Source organism: Artemia franciscana, chromosome 13, assembly GCF_032884065.1.
Source record: "Artemia franciscana chromosome 13, ASM3288406v1, whole genome shotgun sequence".
Classification (NCBI taxonomy): Eukaryota; Metazoa; Arthropoda; class Branchiopoda; order Anostraca; family Artemiidae; genus Artemia; species Artemia franciscana.
Genome location: NC_088875.1, coordinates 28,823,076 through 28,848,435, shown reverse-complemented (window position 1 = coordinate 28,848,435; position 25,360 = coordinate 28,823,076). Strand labels below are relative to the sequence as shown.

The window sequence follows — 25,360 nt, the reverse complement described above, 5'->3', positions numbered from 1 at the left end:
AAAAAAAAAAAAAAAAAAAATAAAATAAACACGCATCCGTGATCTGCCTTCTGGCAAAAAATGCAAAATTCCACATTTTTGTAGATAGGAGCTCGAAACTTCTACAGTAGGGTTCTCTGATACGCTGAATCTGATGGTGTGATTTTCGTTAAGATTCTATGACTTTTAGGGGGCGTTTCCCCCTATTTTCTAAAATAACGCAAATTTTCTCAGGCTCGTAACTTTTGATGGGTAAGACTAAACTTGATGAAACTTATATATTTAAAACCAGCATTAAAATGCGATTCTTTTGATGTAGCTATTGGTATCAAAATTCCATTTTTTAGAGTTTTGGTTACTATTGAGCCGGGTCGCTCCTTACTACAGTTCGTTACCACGAACTGTTTGAAAAGGCAGATCCGTTGGAATCATGGGAATGCGAGGAATAAGAGCAGCCTCACCCTCAAAAGGCCCTGTCAAGATTGTGGCCTCTATTAGGTTTTCCATTGTTTTGTTTTTTTTACGGCAAGTCGCGTGCCATTGCAAAGCTTTGGTGGGTTGATATTTCTTAAAAGTATTATTGGTACGCCTATTTTTAGTTGTAGCACGTGTGGTGGAAACCCTGAAAGATCTATGGAATTTAAAAATTCAGATGGATAATTAACCGCTTCATTTGGTTCCAAAACTGTGTCGACTGACTTGTAAAGGACTGCCTGGTCTCGAATCTTGGTCAAAACAATATTGTTGATTTCGTGGACGTCTATATTTTTGGGTGCGAGAATCGCTCTTTCACTTAGCCATTTATTATTTTCATAATTTTTTAGAATATTCGGAAATACTTTTTCAATCAATTCATTTTTGGACGTCTCTAAATTACAGAAATCAGCAGGTAGTTGTATACGTCCTGAAATTGAGTCTATAGTATCATATATGTCTTTTTGTTCCGACGTTAACTTGGAAATGTTATTTTGTATATACGACAATAGATCACTCGTACTGTAACTTTGTTCACGATCCAATTCTACACATGTCGAAACAGCAGCGATACGGTTAGGTGAAGGCTAGTGTAGTTATAAATTTCTGATGTAAAATCAAAAGTCATATCTGACGTCTCTAACTGTTTTCGATAAAGTATATCTTCGGACATTTTTGACTTATATTTTTCCCATACCTCTGTAGGAGCTGATGGAGAGCAAGTTGTTAAAATGATGCCAAACAATGCACGAATTTGACTTGGGGTTGACGTTTCGCACGCGTCATTGATGCAGTTGTCCCAGTGTTGGTCATTCTCCAATAAATTCAGAGCTTGGCATGCACTACGGTAAGTGTCATGTATAGTACCGTTTACAGTTCTCAAATACTCAAAGGATACCGGACCGGGTACATTCACCAAAAGCAGGCGTAGAAAGAAGCATTCATGTTGATTGGGGTGAACGGTGTAGAGTCTTCCTATCGTGGTATCTTTGAAGATGGTAGGTTGGCCGTCGACTGACTTACCCTGTTTTCGACGTTCAAATACTTTATTTTTAGTATTCCACGTGTAATACGAAGGCACTTCAGTATACAGCAGTTTTTTTTGCAAAAGAATCATTTTTGCAAAGCGAAAAAAAAGCTGTTAATTTTGTATCCGGTGGATTCAGGGCTCTTTGTTGCACGTTGGTTTCCGAGAAATAAACACGTTGACCATTCTGTAAATGTACCGCTAAGTGAACAACAGCTGGACTACGTTCATGTATCGGAAATGAAAGAATTCGCCAAACAGCTTCATTACTGCATATGTATCTTCCAGCCTGATATTGTACGATTTCGTCGAAATCTTTGATTTCGGGCTGCAAGCCAAAAACTGCCATGTCACTGCCTTTGTTGACGTATTTACATATGTATTTGATTGCCTTTACGGAGTTACAGTATTCAACGTTTATGTGTGCATTAAATGTTTTTGATAATAATGGGGAATATGGAACAACCCACTGGTTATCTACTTCGATGGTGGTACCGTTGCCATTGTAGGTTCTTCAGTCAATTTACAATTAGAAATTTCTCTTTCAACGGTCTTCTTACAATTAAAAATTTGTCTTTGAACGATATTCTTAAATACCTGTGTCCTGGTCGTCATTTATATTCCCTGTGTCCCGGTCGTCATTTGTGTTCCGGTATCCCAGTCTGTAATTTCTCTTTGAGTGTCCCGGTCGTTATTTATATTCCCTCTGTCCCGGTCGTCATTTGTGTCCCGGTTTGTAATTTCTCTTTGAGTATTTTTTCTTTTTAGTATTTTTTAGTTTTTTACATTTTTTCTTTTTTCAGTTTTCTTTTTCTTCTTTATTTTTCAGCTTCACTATGAAATACATATCACCGAACCTTTGTTTTTTTAACTAAAATCTGGTAGGCATTGATGACCTTATCCAAGTCAAAATCCCAAACCCAATCATCATCGCTATCATTTTCAGTTTTGATTTGTTTTGACTCTTGCTGTCCAGGTGGATCTTCATCTAACTGCGCGGTTTTGCGTTCTTTAGCCTCAAGCCTGTTTCCTTGCTGTTCTTTTGATTCCTCGGCACGCTTTATTTTCTGACTTTCTCTATCAGCAGCAAGTTTTTTGGCATAGACTCTTTGAGCATCTTCATCGGCTTTTGCCATTGTAAGTTCATCAGTCATTTTAAACTTAAACATTAATAGATTTCTACGTGAACATATATGTCTTAAATATCTTTAATGACGTCACCGTCATAGCAAAAATGACGACAACTAACTTCATGACGTCAGTCGACACAGAAACATGACGTCACCTGACAGACAGACACACAGACAGACAACTTATTTTTATATATATAGATTTATATGAAACATATCTATTGTTGAGTCAGCCGTTATTATAATAATATTAAAACCATTTAGTCTTGAAACCACAAAATTAATTTCAATAATTTATCTGTTTATTTATCTTAGGAAGCGACAAAAACACGTACACACTGAAACACACACACACATAAGCACTAACACAAACTAATGCACTGAGGTATCTAGTTTCCCGTCCATAAGATCTCTTGTTACTTATATTAATTTTTTATGCCCCAAAAACATTCACTTTTACATTTTTTTTTCAAGAATCAGTAGCTTTCGCTTTAAATTGCTTTCTGCATCTTTAGTAGAACTTTCCCCTGAGAGAAGGAACTGGATCTTCGTTTTTACTTCATCGACGTCTTCTATGAAGATTCTGGAGGAAACAAACTCTTTTGGGCTGAAAGATTTGCCACTTTTTTCCTCGCGAATTTCACAGTAGTCAGTAACAAGGATATTATTTGTCCTTGAAACGAGCTACAAAACCTATTTAAAGAGCTATTGGGAAACTATTGATAAAAGAAGTATTGGATTAGCGATTTTCTTTATTATTAAATAAAAAAAAACAAGTTTTTTTAAATGAAAGTAAGGAGCGACATTAAAACTTAAAACGAACAGAAATTACTCCGTATATGAAAGGGGCTTTTCCTCCTCGACACCCCGCTCCTTGCGCTAAAGTTTCTTATTGTTTTAAAAAGTAGAGTTGCGAGAAAGAATCAAACTTTAGCGCAAGGAGTGGGGTGTCGAGGAGGAAAAGTCCCTTTCATATACGGAGTAATTTCTGTTCGTTTTAAGTTTTAATGTCGCTCCTTACTTTCATTTAAAAAAACTTGTTTTTTTTTTATTTAATTTCTGAAAGTTTTTGAATTAATGCATGTCTGATTTTGGCTCTCCGTACATAAATTACTAAAATGAAATTTGCATATTAATTCTTTTTTTGGCTAAATGGCTTTCTCTTAGTTTTGATCAGACGATTTTGAGAAATAAGGGGTGGGGAAGGAGGTCTAGTTGCCTTCCAATTTTTCGGTTACTCAAAAAGGCAACTAGATCTTTTAATTTTTAACGAACGTTTTTATTAGTAAAAAAAAACGTAACTTAAGAATTAACTTACGTAACAAACGTACATAACTTACGTAACTTACGTTACGTTTTATCCCAATTCTTTAAGAATGACCCCTGAATCAGAAAGGCCGTAGAATAAATAGTTGAAATTATTTAAAAAATTTTTAGCATAAAGAGCGAAGTATTTATCTCCTCCTAAATACCTCGCTCTTAATGATAAGCAATTTTTGGAACCCTTCATATGCGTAATAATCTCTGTTCGTTTTAAGTTTTGATGCTTCTCCTTACTTTCAATTGAAAAAACTTTTTCATGTTTATATTTTCATTGTTTTTTTTTATAGTAATGCTAGAAAGTCCTGCGCCCTTTTCATTGAATTTCTCTTCCCCCATGAAATACTCCTCCAAGGAAAGATCCTCCCATATAGCCCCCTCCCCTGAACCCCACACCCAAACCCAAAAAATTCCCCTGATAACATCAGTACACTTCCCAGTAACCATTACTGTATGTAAACATTGGTCAAAGTTTGTAACTTGCAGCCCCTCCCCCAGGTACTGTGGGGGGTAAGTCATCCCCAAAGACATAGTTATTATGGTTTTCGACTATGCGGAACAAAATGGCTATCTCAAAATTTTGATCCGTTGACTTTGGGAAAAAAATGAGCGTGGGAGGGGGCCTTGGTGCCCTCCAATTTTTTTGGTCACTTAAAAAGGGCACTAGAACTTTTCATTTCCGTTAGAATGAGCCCTCTTGCAACACTCTAGGACCACTTGGTCGATACGATGACCCCTGGGGAAAAAAAACAAAAAAAAAAAAAAAAAATAAACACGCACCCGTGATTTGTCTTCTGGCAAAAAATACGAAATTCCACATTTTTGTAGATTGGACCTTGGAATTTTTTCTATAGGGTTCTCTGATACGCTGAATGCGATGGTGTAATTTTCGTTAAGATCCTATGACTTTTAGGGGGTGTTACCCCCTATTTTCCAAAATAAGGCAAATTTTCTCAGGCTCGTAACTTTTGATGACAAAGACTAAATTTGATGAAACTTATATATTTAAAATCAGCAAAAAATCCGATTCTTTTGATATATCTTTTAGTATCGAAATTCCGTTTTTTAGAGTTTCGTTTACTATTGAGCCGGGTCGCTCCTTACTACAGTTCGTTACCACGAACTGTTTGAAACACATTAGTACATGTAGTTTATATCTAACTTTTAATTTATTTTCGGTACATACATTATTAGTTGAAACTTCAGAAACGGGGCACAAAAAGAGATATGTAACCTTTTTTAGACTGACTTTAAACTTATGTTCATTAAAAAAAATCTCACGGAAGTAAAGAGCAAAGACAAAACTTAAAACGAACAAAAATTATTGATTCGTTAGTTATGCAACATGTAATTAAACATGTCCAATTAAACCAATCCATAGAATTCCTACAGTTTGGTCATGATTTCTATGAGTTTGCCTGAATTTCTACGGCTTAGTCTTGATGTCTATGGTTTAGTCTGGGTTTCTACACGTTGTGGTAATAAGGTAAAGCCTATTCAAGAAACGCTTTTTTAAATTTTAAGTTCTTTTTAACAATAAAGGGGATTTTTATTTACAAAATCACTGGAAAATAAGGAGAAGTGGCAAGGGTGTGAAATGTCAATAAGCATCGCAATCTAACAATGGAATGGCAGGTTTCCACTGTTCAAATAAAAAAAAAAATCGGCCATTTTTTGGCTTATAAATTTATTTTTCAGAGAAAAATGTTTTAAAACCCTTAGGTGTAATAATGTACCCCCAGAGGGTGTCATCAGGGGTGGTACATAGTGCTGAGCTGGCCTCAGTTGCTACAAGTCATCAGAAGAAACACTAATGGGGATTTTTTCATTAAGTTTAAACGATCGATTCTAGTGTAAACGATTATCTTTGCAGAAGAATGCCCGATAAAGCCATATGTATGGTAATACCTGCTAGAGAGTGCTGTGGTTCAGCTAATCAGCTACAAAGGCTATGAATTGCCATGGAACATCGCAATATACCAGTAAAATGGTAAGTTTCCGCTGTTCAAATAACAACAATGGTCATTTTTTGTTTATAAATTTATTTTTTAGAGAAAAAGGTTGTAAGCCCCTAGGTGTCATAATCTGCCCTGCAGAAGATGTCATCGGGGTGGTACATTGTGTCACGCTGGCCTCAAATGCTAGGTGTGATCAGCAGAAACGCTAATGTTTTTTTTTATTAAATTTAAACGATGGATTCTAGTGTAAAGGATTATTTTTGCAGGCAAATGGAAGCAAAATACCATATGTGTGATAATACCTGCTGAAAGGTGCCGTGTTTCAGCCATTCAGTGTCACAGGCTTGGAATTCCATGGAACATCGCAATCTAGCAATGAAATGGCACGTTTCCGCTGTTCTTTTTTAAACAGTAGTAATTTTTTTTAATTGATAAATTTACTTTTGAGAAAAAATGTTAAAAAAACCTTAGGTGTGATAATTTACCCCCCAGAGGGTGTCATTGGGGGTGGTACATTGTGCAACACAGGCCTCAATTGCTAGGAGTCATTAGAAGAAATACTAATGGGGTTTTTCATAAAGATTTACATGTTCGATTCTATTGTAAACGAATATTTTTACAGGCAAATGTCCGAAAAAATGCCATATCTGCGATAATACCTGCAAAGGGTTCCTCGTGTCAGCCATTTAGTGTCAACGGAATAAGACAACAGAGTCTCTCAAACCCTGTAAAGCTCTTTTAAAAGATACAAGAATTATATATTTAACAAAAAACCTTCGCTTTTTAATGAATGCCAAGTAAAGATGTTGTTGTTTGAACATCGAAGAAAATATGCGATCTACGCTTCAAAATGTGGTTTTGCTCGGTCAAGATTGCTTTTAAAATATGTGCTAAATTCAGTGTAGCGATGAAGAAAAGAAAATACTTTCGATCGATCATATATGAAGGTGTACTATATTCTACCCATAATGATACTCTCGTTTTTATTTCATCTCTAATAGCACATTCAAGCTCCAATAGAGTAAACGACTCTATTAATAAAAATGCACTAAGAGCAATCCACAATATTATCTGACAACACTCTTTAAATCATTACATAAAACAAACAGGAGCATACCAAATTTAAACAATTTCTAGTAATCAATTTTCCCCTCTATTTGCCAATTTTTGTAGCCATACGGGAACACGCAATTCATTTAATCATTCTAGCATGCGCGAACAGGGGATTTTCCTTGCATGCAATAGGTTATCATGTAAAATGCAATAGGCGAATCAATATGTTAGAAAGACCTTCATAGTTCAGATGTTCAAGGCAAAGTTCCATTGAGGAGGTATCCCTTTCGAATCCTAATGTGGACAAAAAATGTTGAGAATATAAACGTTCCGTCAGAAAAACGTCTTGAAAGAAAATGTAATCTCTTAAAGTATTATATAACATCACACGTGTGCATCGTCATTACGCCGCCATTAAGTAATAATCACATGTGCACTTCCATTACGTAACATTTCGTGGTTGCGCTTTTATTACACAACATCCCACGTGTGTGCCGTCATTACGTAAAGTCCCCGGTGTTTACCCTCCTCAGTTAGAACCGGGGATTCCCGCTTGACTAGTGGACTTTCAAGTCCTATTACGTAACAATAAATGAAAATATGACGTAACAACCAAAAAATCATGATTTGGTGCGACCCCTGAAGGTTTTTAAAGAATCCAAGAAACTATTATGTAATAAAACCCTGCATCTCATAAAATCATCCCTTATGACGTAACCGACAAAAGTAAACGTTCCCTTTTACATAACATGCATCTTGGTCTTGAAGAAGTTTCTAAAAAAAGTGTACCAATCGAGAATCGAAGTGACAGGGCCTCCCTTAAAGTCATTATGGCGTCACTACTGGCGTAACTTATGAAAAGCACGTAATTATGCGAAATAGCTTTTGAGTAAGTCATTAAGCATCTCTCTATGATGTTCTGGTAGCCCGCTAGGCCTGCAAAAAAAAGAAAAAAAACAGGAGACGGTCAGTGCTACCGACGGAAAAACGTGATTTTCCTTGTTGTTGAGGGAAGGGCACTGTAATTTTCTTGTAGGAAGTTTTCGACCATGCTCATTAGAATGGTGTACTTTCAATTTTAATCTGACACCATTTTCGAGGAGTTTTAGGCTTTTTTCAAAATCACCCTAAATTTGTCTTCGCAATAAACTTTACTTTTAAAACAAACCGAAACAATACTTACCATTCCTGATCCAGTGTCAGATGACATTTTTTTCAATAGACAGTTTTTTTTCAAAATGCGTTTTTTTTTTATTTTGTTGCTATGGGCTGTGGTTCGCTCTTTACTAGGTTGCAGCTACCGCTGCAACCATGATGAAAAGCCAGTATCTTTATCACAACTGTAAGCTGTTTCAGTGCCATCAATTGAGGCAGATGAATTGGCATTATTGTCAGGGTACTTCATACAGCGTTGTGTGGCTACTAGAAAGGAGGGAAACATTTACAGCGCTGGTAATGGGATCTTGGACTTTTTCAAGTTCAATGATGGAAAAGAAATTATTCAGATGAAAATTTACTAGATGCTTTCCAGAGAAATTGCCTACGGGTTGTTCTGGGTACCTGGCTGACTGACCGTATTTCAAACAGTATGTTGTACGAAAAATGTGGTTCAATCCCGCTTTCTAGGGCTATAATGAAAGAAAGGTTGCGATGGCTAGGCCACGTTCTGCGGATGAAGGATGACAGATTACCGAAGATTGTCCTTTTTGGCCAACCGTCTGGGGCTACACGAAAAGCAGGTCGTCCTTGTCTGGGTTAGGAGGATGTCATAAATAAAGATTAAAAGGAAATGGAACTTCATGGGAGGGTGTAAAGAGGGAGGCTTTGAATAGATTAGGTTGGAAGAGGAGCGTGCGTAGCTGTGTTGGCCTCAGGCGGCTTGGTGTTGCAGTGAGTTATTAGTAGTAGTAGTAGTAGTATGTATTACGTACACTTTATCTATGTCTGTGTCTCCAGGGAGCAGTGATAAGGGATACCAACCTTTGCATGCTTATACCGGCCGGCTGCACTCTCTCGGGCTCTCCCTAACAGCACATAAACGTTTCAGTCTTACGTTTATAACATATACCGTGTTTGAACCATTTTATTGTGTTGAAATGTTTCATTGTTTTTGTCTCAGAAAAACGATCGATTGTCGTTATTTCAAACATTTCTTGTACATAGTTCTCAATAGTATAATTGGAAGGATTATTAAAAAAAATTCGTTTTGGGGGATTGCTCCCATTACCCCCACTCTTGTATTTGTTCCCACTTTGCCCATAGGCTCTGGGGGTTTGTGTCCACCCTAAAAACATTATTATATGATTTTTAGAATATTGTTAACAAAATGGGTATCTCACAAATTCGATTGAATGAGTTTTGGGAAAAGAGGATATCAGGGAGGGGGGCTAGCTGCTCTCTTTCATGTTTGACTCTTGAAAGGGAACTAGAACTAAACACTTCAAATCAAATGAGCTTCTTCTAAGTTTCCCACAACCCACCCCCTTCCAAAAAAATCTTATATGCCCCTGGGGTATAGCTTACAGCTCTAAACAACAGACTTTGGGGAATTATGTCCACCCCAAAGGCGTTATTATATGTTCTTTGGACTCTTTTTGAACAATAGATATTTAAACATTTTTTTCGGATGCTTTTATGGAAAATTGATCCCTTTGACTCTTAGAAAGAGAATTAGAACATCTTATTTCCAATCCAATGATCCCTCTCTGGATTTTATACGACCACCCTCTCCATGAAAACCTTATACGCCCTCGGTGAATAATTTAAGACCCTTGTACTGACGGCTGTGGGAGAGAGGGGGGGGTAGTCATCCTTAAAGATGTAATTTCCAGACCTTTCAACTAGGTTGAACAAGATGGCTTTCTCAAAATTTTGACTAGATGTTTTGAGAACTGATGGGCGGGGGGGGGGTTGTTACCCTCCCATCACTTTTGACAGTTAAAAGAGGCCCTTTCAATTTCCAATCGAATGAGCCTTTTTTAAGTTTCTACGACCACAAAATGCATTTCTGGAAAATACGAGATGTGAGGGGGGGGGGGTATCCACCCTCCCATCACTTTGAATCTTAAAAACTGTACTACAACTTCTGATTACCAATCCATTGAGTCCCTTCCGAAATTTATACGACCACCCTTTCTATAAAAACCCTATAGACCCCCTGGTTATAACTTAAAATCCTTTCCCTGAGGGATGGAGGGGGGGAGGTTGTCATCCTCAAAGACATAACTTCTGGACCTATTAACTACGCTGAACGGTTGTTTAAAAAATATTAATAGATGTGTTCGGGAAAGTGTAGGACGGGGGAGGGGGCTAGTTGCCCTCCAATCATTCTCGACAATTAAAACGGACACTTGCCCCTTCAACTTCCAACAGAATAAGCTTTCTTCGAAGTTTCTGCGACAACAGATGGCCTTCTCAAAACTTCTATCAGGTGCATTTCGGGAAAATATGAGGCGTGGGAGGAGGGAGTGTCAACCCCCCGATCACTCTGAATCTTATAAAGGGTACTAGAGCTTCTGATTACCAGTTCAATAATCCTCCAAAAGTTTATATCACCACCCTTTCTGTAAAAAAACTTATATTCCCCAGGGCATAACTTACAACCCTTGCCCTAAGGGCTGTAGGGGAGGGGGTTGTCATCCTCAAAGACATAATTTTCGGACCTTTCAACGACGCTCAACAAAATGGCAATTTCAAAATTTTGATTGGATGTCTTTGGGGAAATGGTGGGCGTGAGAGGAGGGCTAGTGGTTCCCCAATCATTTCCGAGTATTAAATTCTTTTGATTGAATATGTTTGAGGAAACGGTAGGCGTAGAAGGGGTTAGTTGCACTCCAATCACATTTGACTATTAAAAAGGGCACTAGCCCTTTCAATTCCCTTCAAATGAGTCCTTTTCGAAATTTCCACGACAACAAATGGCCATCTCAAAATTTCTATCAGATGTATTTTGGGAAAATACGAGATGTGGGGGGAGGTGTCCACCCTCCAATCACAGTGAATCTTAAAAAAAGCCACTAGGACTTCTGGTTACCAATCCAATGAGTCTCCTCCAACGTTTATACTATCACCCTTTCTATATACCTTATATACCCCCAGAGCATAACTTACAACCTTTGCCCCGATGGCTCTGGGGGGGGGTTATCATCCTCAAAAAATAATTTTCGAACCTTTCGATTACGTTGACCAGAATGGCTGTCAGAAAATGGCTGTCAAAATTTGATTGAATGTGTTTGGGGAAATGGTGGGTGTGGGAGGGGGGTTAGTTGCCCTCTGGTCACTTTGGGCTATAAAAAAGGGCTCTAGCCCTTTCAATTTCCAATCAAATGAATTTTTCCAAAGTTTCTAAGACAACAAATGGCCATCTCAAATTTCTATCAGATGTATTTCGGGAAAATACGATGTATTGGGGGGGATCCATCCTCCGATTACTCTGAAGCTTAAAAAGGGCACTAGAACTTCTGATTTCCAATCCAATGAGCCTCCTCCGAATTTTATGCGATCACCCTTTCTATATATATCTTATGTACCCCCAGGGCATAACTTACAACCCTTGCCCTGATGGCTGTGGAGGGTTGTCATCCTCAAAGACATAATTTTTGGGCTTGTCAACTACATGGCTCTCTAAAAATTTTGATTGGATGTTTTTGGGGAAATGGTGGGCGTTGGATGGCGGGGGGTTAGTTGCCCTCCAATCATTTTCAACCATTAAAAAGGGCACTAGACCTTTGAACTTCCAATCGAATTGCCCTATTCGAAGTTTCCACGACAACCCCTTCAATACGAAGAGCCCTGGTCTAAAACCAAAAAAAAAAAAAAAGAAAGAATAATGCATTGTGCCCACATCGCTCTTTACGTAAGCAGAGCTATTGCGCTGCCTATGATAGTATTGCAAGGAGATAATAAGAGAATAGTAATCCAAAAAGATAAATGCTAAGGTTAATTGATGATTTACGATTTTTACGACCTTTGGTGATTATTGATAAATAAAGATTTCAAGATTTCAATAGATAATTTAGAACTGTCTGGTAATGTGAGATTTTGCGTTGTAACTTCACCCCCCCTCTATCACAGAATCAGCTGCCACTCCCCTATACAAGATGCAGCCTACGGTCATGGTAGTAATAGTAATGGTAGAAGTAGGGGCAACCTCAAGATTGGGCAATTGTAACAACCTTAAAATACTTAAATACTAATTATGGTGAAAATCAAGCATTATTTGTAAAAACATATATAGGTTGATACATCACAATGTTTGCCTCAAGTTTTGATGAGAAACATTATAAATACTTAAATACAGGGTCCTCAAAAATGTTACATTTAATGACAAAATTCTCACCGAGATTAAACCCCGATTCGGCAGCATTTACTTCCTTTTGTAATATTAAGCAAGTTTTTTTTCTAATAGCTTTTAATAGATGAATTTTGAAGTAATTAATTTTTAATATTTGGAACCGACCTGTAAAACAGATTCTTTTGATGTATATATTGTTATCAAAATCCTTTTTTTAGAGTTTTGGCTACTATTGGCATGAGCCCCTCTTTACTGACAGTTCATTACCACAAACTCGCTGATATATATAAGGTTCGATCCAAAATATGGAAATTAATTGGAAAACAGAAAGAGCAAGTAATTGCAAGTAATTGAATTGTAGAAAAACATTAATTACCACATTTGTCTATTCTGCTCAAATTAATTTTCAAGGTTAATAGGGCGAGGGCTATTTTATACTCTTTTGTACATGCTTGTACAACTCATCTGCATGTTTTCTCCTTTTAAGCTACGGAAAGGCTAAAGAAGTAAATACATATTACGATTTCCTTTTTTAAATTTTTATTCGTAACATTTATCCCTCCCTATTGTTTTTGGCAAAATATTTTCAGTTTTTCCAGAGATATTAACATGTTTACCATCCCAGGAGAACCATTTTTCCGGGATTTTCGACTTAGATTATATTTTAAATGAGATTTATCCTTTAAAGTTTAGCTCCGAACCTAAAGTAAACAGATCAATATAAGAGCCAGTTTGCTGAAAATGGCAACCTAGTAACAGCAAGCGGGGAAAAAAAAATAGTTGTTATAAAATAATTTATAGGTAACATTTTATGATTTGGCTAGAGACATTCATAAAAATCACAATACTCTTAATGAAAGTGTTAGCCTATAGAGGGTAGGTCGGTTAGCTAAACTTTTAAAAAGCAAAGATTTATGCCGTCACATGCTTTAACATTCTAAAACGGAAAAAAAATATATATCATTGGAATGCGTTATTGCTATTCACAAATAAAACTTCAGAGGGATCAAAAGTTTTTTTGTCGGGGGGTCTGATACAGGGGGCGTAAATTGCTATGGGGCAGGGGGCATCTGCCCCTCCCAGACCTTGGTTTATGTGGCCGAATTTTAGTTCCTTCAAAAACTGTGTCAAAACTAAGATAAGCCTGCATAATTCAAGTATCAACAGAAACGGATAGTTTTCTTTAGTTTATATTTACCTTTATAGCACTATAAAGCACTTTATTGTACTTTTATAGTACTAATTAATACTTTATAGTACCAAATGGCTTAGTTTTCAGTTTTTACAGTAATTTTCACTTGATTTAGTAAAATTGGCGCCAACTTTGCCCCCCCCCGAATTTTGAAGGAATTACGCCACAGATCTGATGATTCTTTAGATAATTGTTGCTTTATAGCCAAATACTCACATTCTTACGCATTTTAATGTGCTGTCACCCGATTTTCAGATGAGGAAAACTTTCAATGGCATTAAAGGAGTGGTCCTTACTGTGCCTCCTGCATGTACGTTGCCAAATTTAGTGTTGTTCATTAGTAAATATAAAGGAAACTCCAAATAAATTTTTCTTTTTTTTTTTAGTCAAGATCTTCGACCAAAAAACCAAAAGACGTCTTTTCAACATGATCACCACCTATGTTGTTGAATTAAAAAAAAAAAAAAAAACTCTTTGCGCATGCTGACCAATGATCTGCGTAACGCAGGTACCGATCTCCTAATTTTCCGCCCTTGGCCGGGAGTCCAATGAGTGGTTAGGGATTCAACCCCGTAAATCGTCATTACTGGCTTTTGAAGTACTCTTGAGATGCACTAACTGAGATCTTCGTCAGTTTCAAGTGCTCTCCTCTCAGTGGCTCCGTCACCTTTGATAACTCTCAAAACCAAATGGAGTGGGAAATTCAAAAATTTGAGGCCTTTTTCTTAGGCTAAGCAGGCCATCGCATGAAGGGTAAGAGATCGGATACTGTCATGATGTAAGAGCTAATTGAAAAGTGGAAAACATGGAATGCACAGGTACTGCAGATGCTTAGAGAAAGGGATTATTCGATTGGAAATTGAGAGGTCTAGTGCCCTTTTAAAGGATCAAAAGTGAATTGAGAGCCTCTGTCCCCCACCTGGGCTCGTTTTCCCCAAAAGACGCCCCCAATACTCTCCATGTAATTATTTAAATTTTTGAGATAGAATTTTCCCTCATAATGGTTTTACGATTTAAAAAGTGTGCCTACAAGACTCACGCAGATATAGGAGGCCAAAACTTTGAAATGACCCGTTCTTCACATCTGTTCTTTTACTCCGTTAGCAGAGACCTCACACTCTACGCGTTAGCGTTAACCTATTAAAGGATGATGTACTCCTCAGGTATTAACTTTTCTGGGCTCGTCAAACGTAAGATATAGACATAGAATCCACCCAACCCCTCTGCTTATTACCCCTGCAAGGATTTTCAATCGAAATGATCTGGGGAAAATAATGTGACCTGCATAGTCTATGTGATGCTACGTGTTAAGTTCTGTTTTGATACAAATCGCAGATTTTCGCAGCACTGTTATATACTGATTTGGTGAAAAAGAGTTAGATCCTTACTTAACGCTAACGCGTAGAGTGTGAGGTCTCTGCTAACGGAGTAAAAGAACAGATCTGTGAAGAACGGGTCATTTCAAAGTTTTGGCCTCCTATATCTGCGTGAGTCTTGTAGGCACACTTTTTAAATCGTAAAACCATTATGAGGCAAAAATTCTATCTCAAAAATTTAAATAATTACATGGAGAGTATTGGGGGCGTCTTTTGGTTAGATCCTTACTCACTATAAAAGTCTTAACTTTACTCAGCCCTTCCCCACTCCACTGCAAACTTTTAACTAAGTCACAGCCACTGACAGATTCAATGCAAAAAGCGAGATAAGGGTGAACTCCAAAATTTTGTAGCTTTGTCAAAAACTGAGTCGAAAGAAAAACAAGCGAGGTCCTAGATCTGTGTAAAAAATAAAATAAAATCTAGGTTCCAGATATTGCTAGCCCTTCCTTGCCAAACCACAATGATTTAAGTTTTCAGCATAAATGTAGACTGGTGAAACCTTACTTTACCAAAATCAAGCTATGACTTCTATTATGTTGGAAGCATCACTAACCGACTTTGAGTTTTCCAGTTATAACTGGAAAACTCAAAGTCGATTAGTGATGCTTCCAACAGCTAATTCTCGATTAAAACACTTAGAAATAGATCAACCCCAATTTAACTTGCTCCAAAGAATCAACTCAGTAATGGCTTTGTTTAATGACAGGGCATCTAACTTTTCAAAATTGTAGACTCCAAGTGGTGTTTCCAACACCAAGCCACCATATCTTACCCCCGAGCTATCAATCACTATCTATCGTATAACAAAAATTTACTGCTGTTTTTAGAAGAGACCAAAAAGAGTAGGCCGCTCTGTGATAAAAAAAAACAGCAATACTTTTATTGATCTAATTTTATAATTTTGGTGAACCGTAATATCCACATCTCTGTTTTAATCGCTTCTCGAAGTTAAGGATCTATTTCACCAGTCAACTCAGTTAGCTTTAGAAAATTTCCCTTTGGTTAGACTTGCGACTTTTGTTGTCATCACAGAACACTAAGCCCTTACAAGAAACTTGGAACTTATAAGGAACATTATAAGAAACTTGGTTGCCAGTATCAATGACCAAAAGTAATTTTTATTTCCCATGATATCTGTCATTTTTTGGCCTTAACATTGACTAGTAACTACGAAGTAGACCCAGATGACACTTTAAATCCTTAAAAACATCATCATTTCTCTAGAGCTCAATTTCACTCTAGGCTAAATAGCTTACACGCCCGTTTAAAAGCATTACAGATGCCCAAATAATTACCATTATATATTAATAGTAGATACAAATTCAGCATGGATGCCTAGTATGTAGGCCTAGACACAACTATTATTTTGTAAGGGCCGGCATTTTCTCCCTGGGAAAATCCCCCAAAGCCATGCTGAAAATTCTCCCCTATAGAATACTCCCCCATGTACAAAATGTAGCAACCACAGAGAAAGTACAAAATAGGTACCTTAAATGTCGATCAGATGTCCTAAAGGGTAAAAAAAGGATCAGATATCAAACCAATTTTAGGACAGGGTCTGGATTGGTCTCCATTAATTTTCGACTCTTAATAAAAGGACTAAACTCTCTATTTTCAATCGAATGAGCATCCTCCCAAGCTTCTACGACCATGAGAAGAAGGTTGGGGATGATTAATTTCATGATAACAGTGTGTTCCCAAAAAATCAAGGGGGATTAAATATCAATTTCTACCCCCACATCCCCCTGCCTCCTTCCTTAGAACTTCCTTTGTATTTATCCAAAGGCCATAATTTCTTATAGTTTTAAATTACATATTGTGCTCTTACATCTGTGGGGACGAGATTCCCAGTACCAAGTTTGTTGAGCCCTCAAAATTTGTACCATTATTGTTTGAGTTCATTCAAAGTAATCAGTAATTTATCTTGGACTCCTCGTATATGCTCAGTAGGAACGTCTCATATATGTAGTTCAGGCCAACCATAAATTTGGACGTTACCATAGTTATTAGTCACCCTATTGACTTACCCCCTCTAGGGGCTATACGGTACAAACTTTACCACACAATGAGAGTTAGGATATTTTGGAATTAAAATACACTCTTTGGGGTATATGCCCCCTCCTTAACAACAAAACAATCAAAAAACCCTACTGTAAAGGTTTGAAGCTCTCATCTTTAAATATTTGGAATTGTGCCTTTTTTCTAAAGAATGATCATGGATGGGTGATCCCTTTCTAGATATCAAACAGGACCCTATTATTAAACACGGTTATAGGACAGGGGCTGGTTGATCTCCAAAAACTTTCAATCTAAAGAAAGGACTAGATCTCTCAATTTCCAATCGAATGAGCATCCTTCTAAGCTTCTACGACCATGAAGAGGAAGTTGGGGATGAGGAAAAACTAGCCTCCCAGCATGCGAAATGAATTCTGTTCTTTTTGGGTTTTAATGTTAGTGTTTTCTTTGATAATAACACAATATACCAGAAATATTCCCGAAAATAGAGAGGGTAAGCTTATTGGGGATCCAGGATCAAATAAGCCTTATAATCTTAAGAAAAAAACCATATATGATAACAATGAGCCACTTTGATAGCTAACCTTGCACCAGGGGCTGCGGGAGGGGGATTGGGTTGTCAACCCTGGAAACATAGTTATTTTACCTTTGCTCTATTTCGAATAAAATGACGATCTCAAAATTTTCATCAGAAACTTATGGTGGGGGGAAGGGTGTGGGGTGAGGTGGTTGGTATCCGATCACTTCTGAATCTTAAAAATGGGACTGAAACTTTTGATTTCTAATTCAATGAGTCCCATCCAAAGTTTATACAGCAAACTTTCTGATACAAACCTTATATTTTAACCATGGGTAACTTGCATAGCTTATAGCCCTTGCCCTGGGTGCTTGTAGGGTGATGCAAACTCTGGAAGAATGGCTATTTTAATTTAGGACTATTTTAAACAAAATGATTATCTAAAGTTTTGATCAAATATGCTTGGGGACAATCGGCACGGGGGGGGGGGGGATAGTGGCCTCCAATCCCTTTTGACTCTTAAAAAGGGCACCTGAGTTTATAAGTCGCAATCGAATGAGCCCCTTCTGAGTTTAACACGGCCGGCTCTTCCATATGAAGTGCCTCTGGTAAATAAAATTTAAAAAAATAACAAAAAATTCATTGAAGCCTAATAGCTCTTTACTTTGTGTAACGCTAAAGTATTGCCTCTCACTTAAACAGGTGAGTAGAACTTTCTGTTTCCTTTCTAATGAACATCCAAAATTATCCAAGGGAATATAGGGGAATTTTCCAGGGGGTTTCCTCTGGTGGAGCAATTTTTTTGGGAAGTTTCCCACGGAAGGAATTTTTAGGGCGTATTTTCTACTCAGGAAATTTTTGAGGGTAAAATATTCCACATAAATTTTTCCGAGGGTAATATTCCAGGGTAGGGGAATTCTTTGCACTTATTTTGTTGTTACACCTTTTAAGTTTTGTGCACCACCGCTTCCCTCAATTCTGCTTCAAAGAGTAGGCTATCCCTCAATCCACCCCTCAAGGTTTGCCTTATATCGGCTCATAAATGCAATTTTTCGCGAATCCGAGCATTTGCTAATTACTAACCCGTCTGCTTTATTTCCACCAATAAAAATTTTAAATCTTGTCTTGAAATTCTAGCCCACAAAAAATTCCTAACACATTATTGTGTGCCATTTTACTACATTTCATTTTTACGATGCCTCGCTTCTGTTTTACGAGCTTTGGTCTTATTTTTCGACGACGTTTACAACCTCTTAGGTTTGGGACATTAGATTTGCCTGTAAGCTTTATTCTAGTTACTCGATCCATAATCCCATTAAAATGGCTATTAAAAAATGAATTCGTTCTTCGTTTTCTTAACGTACCTTCTTGTACAACAGCTTTGTTGTATTTTATGATCGTTTTTTGATTCTTATCTTGTCAGTGGGAGCACTTTGTCATTTAAAGGAAAAGCGAAAGGAATTCCACAAAATTGGGAAACTCAATGAAATTTATATATAAAATTACAAGATAATTTTTGCTTTTTACAACCTTTTGAAAACTAATTTCTGCTTAGGACAGGAGTTCCACCGCCTATTTCCAGTGTCACAGTCCTTAAAATCTCACAAAATCACTTTATATTTATATCTGGTTGGGTACCTGTATAAAGATACTTTTTAAATCTTTTTAGGAATTTCTCGCATGACCCACGATTGGATATGTCTGAATCACCTGGTGGCAATTTGGGGGTATTCCATCCGAAACAGAAATAGTATCTACAAAATTATTTTTTGAGTTTGATAAGTCAAACACAAAGTTTTCAGGTTTTTTTTTTTTTTTTTTTTTTTTTTTTTTTTTAATATACACCTTAGTAGTCTTTAGGTGACAAAGTAACTTCACCTGGTGCTTTCATTTTCAAACTCTATCTCCATCACCAAACACCTCATGTTGTGACGTGCAACTATACAAGAAAATTCCAAACAATTTCTCGAGCAAATGCCTATACTCTTGCAATGTTTTGAATTCAGTTTTGATTTCCAAACATATTCAGTTTTCGTGCCGTCCTTATCCTAGAAAATTTTGTAAATGCACAAAGTGAAAGCAAGCAGTTCATTACGTTATTCTGTTTTTATTTTACTTAGAAAACTTGATTACGAGACAGTTCACATAGTGGAAAAATTATGTATTATCTTTGCCACACCAAAACAAGGTTTCAGGTTTATCTCTTCCTCAGGAATTATTCATGAAAAAAACACTTAACTATTGAATGAGGAGGTATTTTAAATGAACCACATGGCAAATCAGGTATCTCCACTTCCTTTTTTTTCTACAGAAAAAGACGTACCATATGTAGTTTAGATTTGACTTCCAGTACAACATGATTTGAATGGAAAGCACTCACCAAAATTCGCACACAAAGTTTCTGCAATACACCCTACAAGGTCCTACTGCTATGAATGCTGGGGTAGTTGAAGGATGTTCCGTGTGCTCAAACGACAATGTTAATTAGAGGAGAGTTGAAATGGATATCTTGGCTAGCCAGTCAGGTGACCTGAAAAAGACATCCTTGAATCAAACAAGGTTATTCTGGAGGATTACTACCGTAAAAAAATTGATAAATGCGATATTTCTTCCAGAGTTTACGTTCCCTAATTTCTTACTTTTGATAAAAAATATTCCTCTAGAACTTTTTTCTGTTCCTCATTTTTATTCCCAATATTTTATTAAATTGTTTAGAACTGACTCTTTAAACCTAACCTCCAGTTCCATTACTATCTGCCTAGTTTTGCCACGGAAGTAGAACGAGTCTACTAAAATTTTACAATTTGCAATATTTTTTTTGCAATTTGCAATAAAATTTTGCAATAGCTAGGGCGTAAAGTCTGAAAGAGTTGTTGTATTTTTGTCAAAAGACATCCATTCTGGCTGTGCTTCCTGTCTGCTATCATGATAATGAATTAAGGCAGGACGGGCTCTTAAGGGATCTTCCTATACCTCCCACGTTAAACATTTGGAGTTTGCCTGTCGTTCCTGAATTAGTGATTTCGGCGGTTTTATTTTAACGGATAGAAAAAATCTGGTGAATATTTTGATCTAATCAAATCTTAAAGCCGACAATTATTTTTTTATAATTTCAAAATAATTATACAACCTGTTTCGGGTTTGCATTCTAGATTGCTACACTTGGCACTGTTGTTGTGGGGTATCAAAAAATAGAGCAAAAAATTCTATTCAATAATCAGGAACTTATTCCTATAATTCATACTTACTGGCTGTAGTCCCTTCAAATACTTTACATATTTGTGTTCTGAAGTTCCCCTCAAAAGACTAGATGCAGCTGTAATCGGAGCGCGTGAGAATGCAGAAATTAGACGAAGGGACTAACCACTCGGATTGTTTATGAGTGATTGTCCTCCATTGTCCTCAAATAATAATTTCTCTAATTTCCTCCTTGAATAAAGTGACGAAGAAAACTGACACTTTTGTCTTTGACCGAGTTTCCGCCTCAGAAAAAGAATTGACTAGAGAGTAAAATGCTTGGACTTAGGCTAGGCCTTAAGGCATGAGTAAAAACATAACCAAGATAGTAAATACCAATTTAGGAAAATCTTCAGCGGACCGGCAGCCAAAGACATTTTCATAAGGGGGTGAGTGGGGGGAGTGGGGGGATTGGTTAGGTCAACGAGGAAATTTTATCAGGCGGTTGTAAATTCGAGAAAAATGCTTTATTGCCAGAAAAGTATAAGTTTTTTTTTATCGGATGTCACAATATTTTGCACTTGTTGTATATTTTGACATTCTAGGGAGAAAGCAGTGGGTGGCTGACTCCTCTTCTGCAATCCCTGTTTGAGAGTATATATATTCGGTATCTCGCTCCATGGGGCTTGGATGATTTAAATATTTCTTAATGGATCTAGAAAACAAATGAGAGCCGGGAGGGGGGGGGGGGTGCACTTGGAGTTCGTTGTGATTGCGGTATAATAGTGACAAAAACATTAACATTACATGAATTGAAAGTTTAAAAAAGAATCCAGAGTATACATGAAACAAATCCCCTGAACACAAAAAAAATAGATTGTAGAGTTTGGAAAAAACAAAATAGTCTTTTTAGTACAATTTATATTAAGACTATACAAATTGGTAAGAGGGGGGGGGCTACGGATTGTTCATGGGAATTTTTTTTAATTTGTTGTTTCATGCTAATGAGTCTCCATTAATGCTGGAAACATTTTATCGCTACTAAAATTGCACCAGGGATCGTTTAAGCTTAGCTAAATTTAAGGTCCTGTACAATTATCTAGGGGTGGTCGATTTATGGCTTTTGGGGCCAAATTCGTGAGTGAGATAGCTTTAAACGAGTTTTTTTTTATAATTGTGTATAACATAATTCAAAATTTCAAGACACGAGAAAAAAATAATTCTTAATGAAGCAGAACATAAGTTATATTTTGTATCTAAATATTCATACGAGCAATAACTATTCTTCTTCTAAGTAAAGAATTGACAAAAAAGAAAATATCCGCGATTGGAATTCTATGTGCTTAGGAACTGACAGCAAACACGTGATCAAAGCTTGATTCCAATATTAATTTTTGCCATAAACAATTTACAAACTCTCGTGCCAATTCGCTGTTATTCAAAAAATGCGGTTAAGGTCAGCGGAAACGGGCAAATAGATACAAATTTGAACTGGTTAAAAGTATTAAGCATAACTTAGCTACAACTGCAGAAAAAATTATAGCAATAAAGTACATGACATTTTTGGGTGCATGAAATAATTTCAAAAGATTTTTAGAAGAAAGCAAAGCTAATAAACAAAAGAAATAAATAGTATCCCACATGAAGCGGTGGAAGTTTCTATATTGAAAACAATTGATTGGACCAAACAATTTCCTTTTTGTTATTGATATATAATAAAAAAGAGATGAAAAAGCTCCTATAGCGGAAAAGTAATAGCATTACTGGCCAGGGAGCTCACAAGGGCCCATCATAGTGTAAGGGTTGTCGAAATCAGAATTTTGAATGGCAGCTCCTATATAAAGTTGCATTAATATATATACCACATAAAGCAGTGTTGTACGTTATTATTTTCTATTTTGGAAAACTTATTCAGTAAAAACTCATAGGTATTTAATGGCCAGGATAAAAAAAGCCTCAGCCTTAGGGAAACGTTGAGCGGGATCCTAAAAACTTAAAAAAAAGTAAAGACATGATGTGGCCGCTTCCATGAACATAGCCATGGCGTGACTGATCCTATCAACATAGATATAATGACGACTGCAAAAGGAAATATAAACACGAAAAAAAATTCCCCTAACTATTTGCCTCCAATTTGGTATGTCCATGGACCCTTCTGTTTGGTTAATAGTTAGGGTACACTGTTTGTCCTAGGTGTTTGGATTTGTGCATAAGGTCAAAACCTCGTTGAAGTGCATACCTGCCTAACTTACCGATGTAGGAAAACCGATTTTTTTTTCTCACCGAATTAAAACTTTTGATCCATTATAAAGAATTAAATGGTTGTACAAGGACGAACAGAGCTGTGCAGAAGGGTTTCTATATTTCTTTAAAAACTTTTTTTTTAATCTAGTCGTCTAGCGTTAAGCATCATCAAGAGACCACAAATCAAATGACGATAAAAAAGAATAGTTTATACCTCATTTGGGGATTTAGAGCTGCCACCTGACGAGTGGCACTAGAAGGTGGCAGATGATTCCAGCGTGTACATTCCTTGGTGAGACGGCTTTAAGTCATGTGTGATGCGATCGACAGTCATGATAACGAAATCCACCAATTGATTTAAATTGGCCAAAACAGAAGCCAAATAGACATATATTTAAAAATCAAATCTAGATAACTATACTGTGAATGATTTTTCCTCCAATGAAATTTGGTCATCGATTCATTGTTATTAGGATATACGTATAGGAGTCGGCTACGATAATTCAAACAGGTTTATATGACACTTTTGCGAAAAGGAACCCCTCCCGATACCGGGCAGACTGTATCAATCGATCCGGCTCAATTTTTTGTACCGCATTTAACGTAGTTTTAGCTTTGCTCAAGCTACAAAACCTGGTAAATACTATATGATCGGCTTTTCACTGTCTTAGAATTCAGTTTGGTTGAGTTTATTTAAGAGTAAAATGAAAAACTTTCTTTTGGGTCTTCGTTCACAGATTTTTTTTTTGTATTTTCGTTTCTTTTCCCTTATGTTTTACTTTTATTATTTTTGCATATTTTTTTTTTTATTTTCATAATTGCAGATTGGTCATAATTTGGTTTTTATATTTTCTTTTTTGTTTGTTTTGTTCGTTTGTTAAGAGTTTTGTTTGGCAAGCAATTGTTATATATGTGGTCGCCGGGTATCAAGTGCTTTCATGTCTTCTCTTGGACAGACATTTTATTATTATACATATTATGACATATTATGAGTTATATCATTTTGTAATTAAACGAAGTGAACTAATTGTTAAATGAATGAAACCTTCAGAAAGAAATCAAGAGTCTAAATTATACCCCGACAAAGTGTTTTCAAGCTCATGTCTATACTCCCTCCCTAATCTAAAGCTTAGTAAATTGCATGGAAGGCAGGATCTATATCTGTCTTAGCTTTTCCAAAAAATCGTCGCTCAATTGTGGGTACCTTTAACAAAACATTTGTTTCCCTTAACCTTGATTTGAGCGTACTTTTCTTTAATTTTAGGTTTTGAGAATACAAATCTAATAATCTGGACAGGATTTTATCTCTGCAAATATCTGTAAAAACTTAAAATCACATTGTAACGCGTAAAGTAACCTATTTTTTTAAACTGGTAGGCCTTAGGCTTAAAGTTTTAAAAAATCCCTTAAAACCTTTTAAATCAAGATTTAGCAAAGTTATGAAGCGTAAAGCTCCTTTTTGCTGTCTCCTTTGTGCTACATATCTATTTATAAAAGTTTTACTTTCACAGCACAAAGCTCTCCCAACTTCTTCAAAGACTAGTATCTTTTGGAGATGAAGGGGTGGAGATGACTTCAAAAGACATTTCCAAGGCATGATTAGACCCTAAATTGTAAGCCATAAATTAGATTTTTATTTTTAATCTAAGATACACATTTTCCTTATGGCTTAACCGTGCGGCATTTCTGCTTCTGAAAGTCTGACTTTTATAACACACATGAGGCGCAAAAAGCTTCATTTGTGCTACAACCTAGATTTATTTAAGAATGTTTCATGTACGCTAAAATTTGAGACTTCTGACATTTTTTTTTTACACAATCAAGGCCCTATCCAGGGCGCTTGACACCCCCCCCAAATGTTTGTCCGAATCGCAAAAACGCAACAAAAATGGACACGAACAAATTTTTATGCATGTTTAAAAGTTTTTTATGTACCTCCGCAAAAAATCTTTTGTAATCCTCCCCACGAAAAAAAAACCCAAGGATACAATAACATCCAAGGGATGACTATACATTGGAACCTCTCACCCTTAAGAGCCCAATTTTAGACATGTATTGTCTATATTTTTCCTTGAGCTCCAACTTTGTAGAACCAGGTTGCATAGACATAACCTACGGGGGATATACCACCAAAGTTTACTCCACACGACAAAGGACGCTGAGTAACTTGAAGTTAAGGAGCGACAAGGTATTATAAGATGTAAACGTTTAAAAAGCCACCTGTTCTTTAACTCCTTTGTTGTGCAGAGGGAATCATCATGTTTGGTTAGAATGAGTTTAAAAACGAAATCCTATTTTACTCTGAAAGTATTCTCTATATAGGTAAATTCATAGATGTGTGTCACAGCAGTACTGAAACAAAACTGTCTTACATTGTAGAACATTGTGTATACAAAGTTTAATTATAAGCCAGTCACCGACGAGCAAAGGCGGTCCCACACTCCTACGTCAGCGCACTATCTGAATCAAACAGTTCGTGGTGACGAACTGTAGTAAGGAGCGACCCGGCTCAATAGTAAACGAAACTCTAAAAAACGGAATTTCGATGCTAAAAGATATATCAAAAGAATCGATTTTTTTGATGATTTTAAATATATAAGT

At 36.6% G+C, this 25,360-nt stretch overlaps 1 protein-coding gene across 2 annotated transcripts in view; it reads right to left on the bottom strand.

Moving 5' to 3' along the window:
* LOC136034768 (pyroglutamyl-peptidase 1-like) overlaps nucleotides 1-25,113 on the bottom strand; it is a 92,866-nt gene extending 67,753 nt beyond the window's left edge. For both annotated transcript variants that reach the window (XM_065716173.1, XM_065716174.1), the window contains exons 1-2: nucleotides 24,980-25,113; nucleotides 19,719-19,868 (exon numbers count right to left, since the gene is read on the bottom strand). The gene's annotated coding sequence lies outside the window, so the exon portion shown is untranslated. The remainder of the gene's footprint in view (nucleotides 1-19,718; nucleotides 19,869-24,979) is intronic.
* Between the last annotated feature and the right edge of the window lie 247 nt (nucleotides 25,114-25,360).